Source organism: Arachis hypogaea, chromosome 18 (genome assembly GCF_003086295.3).
Source record: "Arachis hypogaea cultivar Tifrunner chromosome 18, arahy.Tifrunner.gnm2.J5K5, whole genome shotgun sequence".
Classification (NCBI taxonomy): Eukaryota; Viridiplantae; Streptophyta; class Magnoliopsida; order Fabales; family Fabaceae; genus Arachis; species Arachis hypogaea.
Genome location: NC_092053.1, coordinates 81,137,000 through 81,142,316, shown reverse-complemented (window position 1 = coordinate 81,142,316; position 5,317 = coordinate 81,137,000). Strand labels below are relative to the sequence as shown.

The following is a 5,317-nucleotide window of genomic DNA, read 5'->3' as shown; positions in this document are numbered from 1 at the left end:
CTGAGATCTGGAAAGTCTAAACCTGATGAATGTGGGGCACAAGTGACAGTGTGCAAAAGGACATTGGTCCGATTTCGATGCTAGCGGGAACCGACAGATGATTAGCCGTGCGGTGACAGTGCATATGGATTTGTTTTCATCCGAGAGGATCATACAGCTTGCCATGGAAGGAGGTAACACATGGTCGGAAGAAGGCAATAGGAAAGCAGAGGTTCAGAAGCAACAAATCTCCAGACGCTTATCTGAAATACCCACCAGTGAATTACATAAGTAACTTTATCTTATTTTATATTTTATTTATATTTCAACTATCAAAACCTCATAACCATTTGAATCTGCCTGACTGAGATTTACAAGGATGACCATAGCTTACCTCAAGCCGACAATCTCCGTGGGATCGACCCTTACTCACGTAAGGTTTATTACTTGGACGACCCAGTACACTTACTGGTTAGTTGTGCGGAGTTGTGAAAAAGAGTTGAGATCAAGATTGTGTGTACCAAGTTTTTTGGCGCCATTGTTAGAGATCACAATTTCGTGCACCAAATTTTTGGCGCCGTTGTTGAGGATTGTTCGAGTTTGGACAACTGACGGTTCATCTTGTTGCTCAGATTAGGTAATTTTATTTATTTTTAAGCTTTTTTTATTTTTGAAAAATTCAAAAAAAAATATACAAAAAAATTTATTTTGTTCTTCATAAATTTTAAGAAAGAATTCTAGAGTTTCAGATGATGCTTTTATCATCACAGGAGCTAGTTGATTCCCATCAATTTGGCTATTGTATGTAATGTCCTGCTGAAGCTTGCTAGCCATGTCTAATCTTTTTTAGACTGAAGCTTTAGACTAACATTGCATGATTCCTGGAATTCGTATTAAAATTTTTGAATTTCTTTATTGTCTTTTCCAAATTAATTTGAAAAATCCAAAAAAATTTAATAAAATCATAAAAAACAAAAATTTTATGTTTCTTGTTTGAGTATTGTGTCAAATTTTAAGTTTGGTGTCAATTGCATCTTTTTAATTTTTCTTTAAATTTTCGAAGAACACATGCATGGAACTGTTCTTCATGATCTTCAAGTTGTTTTTGATGATTTTTCTTGTTTGATCTTTGCATTTTCTGGTTGTGTCTTTTCTTGTTTTTCATATGCTTTCTTGAATTATTAGTGTCTATAGAATAAAAATTTTTAAGTTTGGTGTCTTGCATGTCTTTCTTTTCTTAAAAATTTTCAAAAATATGTTCTTGATGTTCATCATGATCTTCAAAGTGTTCTTGGTGTTCATCTTGACATTCAAAATGTTCTTGCATATTTTTCTTGTTTAGATTCATAATTCTTATGTCATGTTTCATTTAGTTGTTTTTCTCTTTCCTCATTAATTTCAAAAATCAAAAAAATATCTTTCCCTTATTCTTCTCATAAATTTCGAAATTTTGAATTGATTTAGTCAAGGAGTTTTAAAATTTAGTTATTTCTTGGTAGTCAAGTCAAAATTTCAAATTAAAATTTCTATCTTTTTTAAATCTTTTTTAAAAATCAAATCTTTTTCATTTTTTCAATATTTTCGAAAATTCTAAAAATTTGATTTTCAAAATCTTTTTCTTAATTTGTTTCATATTTTCAAAATTAATGCTAACATTTAATGTTTTAATTCAAAAATCTCAAGTTGTTACTTGCCTATTAAGAAAGGATCAATCTTTGAATTTTAAAATCATTTCTTCTAGTTTCTTGTTAGTCAAGTAATCAACTTTAATTTTCAAAAATCAAATCTTTTTAATTTCCTTTTCAAATCTTTTTCAAAATAAAATTTCATTCATATATTTTTCAAAATCAATTTCAAAATCTTTTCTAACTTCTTATCTTTTCAAAATTAATTTTTAAATCTTTTTCAATTAACCACTTAACTTTTTGTTTAATTTTAAAAGTTTACTATTTCAATCATATCTTTTTTAAAACCACCTAACTACTTTTCTCTCTCCAATTTTCAAAAATCACTAACCACTTTTTCAAAAATATTTTTTAATTAATTAATTTATTTAGTTTTCAAATTTTATTTTACTTCTTCCCTTAATTTTCGAATACTAACCAATAATTAAAATAAAAACAAAAATATTTTTCTTTTATTTTAATTTAAAATTTGAATTCTCTCTCCCTCATCTCTTTCTATTTATTTATTTATTTACCAACAATTCTCTTCTTCTTATAATTCGAACCCTCTCTCCCTCTCTGTGTTCGAATTCTTCATCTTCTCTCTTCTTTATTCTACTCTTCTATTCTTCTACTCACATAAAGAAATCTCTATACTGTGACATAGAGGATTCCTATTCTTTTCTGTTCTCTTCTTCTTCATATGAGCATCAGCAAGGATAAGAACATTCTTGTTGAAGTTGATCCGGAACCTGAAAGGACTCTAAAGAGGAAGCTAAGAGAAGCTAAAGCACAACACTCTGGAGAGGACCTGATAGAATTTTTCGAAAAAGAAGAAGAGATGGCCGAACCCAACAATAATGGTGGAGATGCAAGGAAGATGCTTGGTGACTTTATTGCACCCTCTTCTGACTTCTGTGGAAGGAGCATCTCAATTCCTGCAATTGGAGAAAACAACTTTTAGCTTAAGCCTCAATTAGTTTCTCTGATACAGCAGAACTGTAAGTTTCATGGACTTCCATTGGAAAATCCTCATCAGTTTTTAGCTGAATTCTTGCAAGTCTGTGATACTGTTAAGACCAATGGGGTTAATCCTCAGGTCTACAGACTTATGCTTTCCCCTTTGCTGTAGGAGACAGAGCTAGGACATGGTTGGACTCACAACCTAAAGATAGCCTGAACTCTTGGGAAAAGTTGGTCAATGCTTTCTTGGCCAAATTCTTTCCACCTCAGAAGTTGAGCAAGCTTAGAGTGGAAGTCTAAACCTTCAGACAGAAGGAAGGTGAATCCCTCTATGAAGCTTGGGAAAGATACAAGCAATTGATCAGAAGGTGTCCTTCTGACATGTTTTCAAAATAGAGCATCATATGTATATTCTATGATGGTCTGTCTGAATTGTCCAAGATGTCATTGGACCACTCTGCTGGAGGATCTCCATCTGAAGAAGATGCCTGCAGAAGCCCAGGAACTCATTGAAATGGTTTCAAATAACCAGTTCATGTAAACTTCTGAAAGGAATCCTATGAATAATGGGACAACTCAGAAGAAAGGAGTTCTTGAGATTGATACTATGAATGCCATATTGGCTCAAAACAAAATATTGACTCAACAAGTCAATATGATTTCTCAGAGTCTGTCTGAAATGTAAGCTGCAACAGGCAGTACTAAGGAAGCTTCCTCTGAAGAAGAAGCCTATGACCCTGAGAATCCTGCAATGGAAGAGGTGAATTACTTGGGAGAATCCTATGGAAACACTTATAATCCTTCATGGAGGAATCATCCTAATCTCTCATGGAAGGATCAACAGAAGCCTAATCAAGGCTTCAATAATAATAATGGTGGAAGAAATAGGTTTGGCAATAGCAAACCTTTTCCATCATCTTCTCAGCAACAGACAGAGAATTCTAAGCAGAGCCACTCTGACTTAGCAACTGTAGTCTCTGATCTATCTAAGACCACTCTCAGTTTCATGACTGAAACAAGGTCCTCCATTAGAAATTTGGTGGCATAAGTGGGCCAGCTGAGTAAAAGAGTTACTGAACTCCCTCCTAGTACTCTCCCAAGCAATACAGAAGAGAATCCAAAAAGAGAGTGAAAGGCCATAACTATAACCAATATGGCCAAACCTGGAGAGGAAGAAAAGGCAATGATTTCCAGTGAGGAAGACCTCAATGGACATTCACTGGCCTCCAAGGAGTTCCCTAATGAGGAACCAAAGGAATTTGAGGCTCATATAGAGACCATAGAGATTCCACTGAACTTACTGTTGCCATTCATGAGCTCGGATGAGTATTCTTCATCTGAAGAGGATGAAGATATTGCTAAAGAGCAAGTTGCTCAGTATCTAGGAGCAATTATGAAGCTGAATGCCAAGTTATTTGGTAATGAGACTTGGGAGGATGAACCCCCATTGCTCATCAATGAACTGAATGATCTGGTTCAACTAAAATTACCTCAGAAGAAATAGGATCCTAGAAAGTTTTTAATACCTTGTACCGTAGGCACCATGACCTTTAAGAAGGCTCTGTGTGACCTTGGGTCAAGTATAAACCTCATGCCACTCTCTGTAACGGAGAAACTAGGGATCTTTGAGGTGCAAGCTGTAAGAATCTCACTAGAGATGGCAAACAATTCAAGGAAACAGGCTTATGAACTTGTAGAGGATGTCTTAGTGAAGGTTGAAGGCTATTACATCCCTGCTGACTTCATAATCCTAGAGACTAAGAAGGATGAAGATGAATCCATCATCCTTGGAAGACGCTTCCTAGCCACAGGAAGAGCTGTGATTGATGTGGACAGAGGAGAGTTAGTCCTTCAAGTGAATGAGGACTACCTTGTATTTAAGGCTCAAAGATCTTCTTCTGTAACCATTGAGAGGAAGCATAAAAAGCTTCTCTCAATACAGAGTCAAACAGAGCCCCCACACTGAACTTCTAAGTTTGGTGTTGGGAGGCCAACATCAAGCTCTGAGTCTCTGTGAAGCTCTCTAAGAGCTTCACTGTCAAGCTATTGACATTAAATAAGCGCTTGTTGGGAGGCAACCCAATGTTATTTAATTATATTTATTTATTTTCCATTGTTATTTTATGTTTTCTTTAGGTTGATGATCATGTAAAGTCACAAAAACAACTAAAAAATAAAAAAATAGAATGAAAAACAGCATTAAAAATAGCACACCTTGGAGGACAGGCTTACTGGCGTCTAAACGCCAGTATGGATAGCAGAATGGGCGTTTAACGCCCAGCCTGGCAGCATTCTAGGCGTTAAATGCCAGAATGGGCAGCACTCTGGGCGTTTAATGCCAGAAAGGGCTGTTTGGCACAGGCTGGCGTTAAACGCCAGAAATGGTCATCTGACTGGCGTTTAACGCTAGAAATGGGCAGCAGAGTGGCGTTTAACACCAGGAAAGGTAGCAGAGCTGGCGTTAAACGCCAGAATTGTCACAGAATGGGCGTTTGAACGTCAGAATGGTGTAGGGACTCGAATTCCTTGACACCTCATGATCTGTGGACTCCATAGGATCCCCACCTATCCCACTTCTTCTTCTCTCCTCTTCACACCTTTCCATAACACTCTTCCCTAAATACCCTTGACCAATCCCATCAAAACCTCTTCCCCAAACACCCATCACCTATCAAATCCTACCCTCTCTCCTTTACCCTATAAATACCCCT

At 35.9% G+C, this 5,317-nt stretch overlaps 1 non-coding gene across 1 annotated transcript; it reads right to left on the bottom strand.

Moving 5' to 3' along the window:
- Positions 1–2,885: 2,885 nt before the first annotated feature.
- Positions 2,886–2,989, bottom strand: LOC112773554 (small nucleolar RNA R71). The gene has a single exon (XR_003188099.1). It is a non-coding gene; the product is annotated as a small nucleolar RNA R71 (small nucleolar RNA).
- Between the last annotated feature and the right edge of the window lie 2,328 nt (positions 2,990–5,317).